Below are 1882 nucleotides of genomic sequence, written 5' to 3'. Positions count from 1 at the left end.
CTGATCACAGGTATTTAGTTATGTTGGTATGGGAATGCATCACACATTTGTGTGCATTTGTAATATAGGAAGAAACTTGATTTTCCTTTCAGTGCTAGAAAAACAGTTATTGACCACAGAGTGAGTGAGACTTTAGATAATAATAGAAATCTGTAATACTGAATGATAAAGATAGGCCAAAAAGATATTTATAAGATAAAGGATGAGAATAGGCTTTCAAAAACCAATCTGATTCTTTTTTTTTTTCCTGCTAATTTCAAACACTATCTAGATATGTCTGATAATCCTCTTAGGCACACATTTGAATCATTCATGCACCTAACTGCTTTGAAAATCTGGTCTGAAGCTAAAATCAAGTAGGTTTGGTAAAAACACAAGAGTTTTGTAATTCTACTTAGCAATGACGAAATGTCTACTACTAAGGCAATTTGCAAACAGTGAAAAATTTTATTAGGTCCTTGCCTTCCTTTTCCTACTAATTTTAGCAAGACTCGCTTTAGGAACAAGTGAAGAAGACGTTGGTGTGAAGTTCCAGTCTGAGAGGGGTGGCAAACTCATGGCAACATGAGAGAGTGAGAAGAATCCAGTAGGAAGTAGCTGTGGATTCCTTCTGGTCTACAGGGCAGCTTCTGCGATGGTCTGCCGATGCACAGAGCATGGGCACTGAGCGCCCTCCCTGCTAGCCCTGGCCTTGCTGCTTGTGTTGCCTGTCCTGCTCTCTACCAAGCTCCTCCTGTGCTCTTCAGGAAGAAAACTCTGCAGCTATTAGGCAATTCCAGTAGTTGGAGTGGAGAGATGGGAAGTCATGAAGAAGGCTGCCCGCGTCAACTCACATGGAAGAAGTGACAGAGAAGCAAATATGGAGGCAATGCAGGATGCAGTCAGGTAATGCTGGCAATAATGCTGTGGAGAGGGATGCTTCCTCAGTCAAAACAATGAGAGAACCAGACTCCTGTAAAATTAAATTTGCAGCCTCAAGAATGAGGGCAAATAATTTTTCTAGTACAAGGGCTGTGGATTTCCGTGGAGTGGGGCGGATTTTTGCAGGGGAGTGACTACAGACTGTGACCTGGGCTTATGTTGGCTCCCTAGATGGCATCACCTTTTGCTGCTGTTGAAATAGGTTCTGGATCATCCATCGGTCTGACCCTGTCAGTTATTTCCTGTGGTCTTATATATCCCTGTGCATTGCCAAGTAGATATGAGCAATATCTTCCATGCATTTAGCTTCAGTGAAAAAGAAGAAATTGAACTACAGACAAGCTATTGTTTGAAATTCAAGCTAGATCAGCTTTATTGATCTAGGTAAAACGTGGTGATTAAGAACACAATTCACTTAGCCCTCTTTCAAATTCTCAGTGAATGACTTGAAGCAGTTCTGCCTTTATTGCTAGTTTCTAACATGTTATTAGAGACAGAATAATGGCAAAAAAGCTTTTCTCATGCTTCTCTTTTTAAAAAATTAATTACAGAATTCTGAAGCTTCAGACTTAAGTATCGTTTCCAGGTTTTAAAATTGTTTGGGAAGTTTTTCTGGAAATGTGTTTATTGGGTATTTTTACTGGTGGACATGGTATGATGGATGACAAAGACAAAAAGCATACAGATACTACTGTTTCCAATTTTTTTTTTTTTAATTTTCACTGTAGGTTGTTTTTTTTTTCTTTTTATAAAGCTGTTTGTATCATGCAAAAGCCCATCCAAATTTTACAGCCTACAAGTACCCCAAATAGATAGAAGCCTTGGTTTAGGGTGTAGAGGGATATGTGCAGGGGAGTGCAAATGTGCATAACAGTTTTTTACAATTTAAAATGATAACTCTAGATCCATAGGTTAGATGTGCTTTATTTTCTGAAGCTATTCCCTTTCTTCTGTCATAGAA

Source organism: Egretta garzetta, unplaced genomic scaffold (assembly GCF_000687185.1).
Source record: "Egretta garzetta isolate BGI_Z169 unplaced genomic scaffold, ASM68718v1 scaffold136, whole genome shotgun sequence".
NCBI classification, from domain to species: domain Eukaryota; kingdom Metazoa; phylum Chordata; class Aves; order Pelecaniformes; family Ardeidae; genus Egretta; species Egretta garzetta.
The sequence above is the reverse complement of the archived record's forward strand: the minus strand, read 5'-3'. Positions refer to the sequence as shown.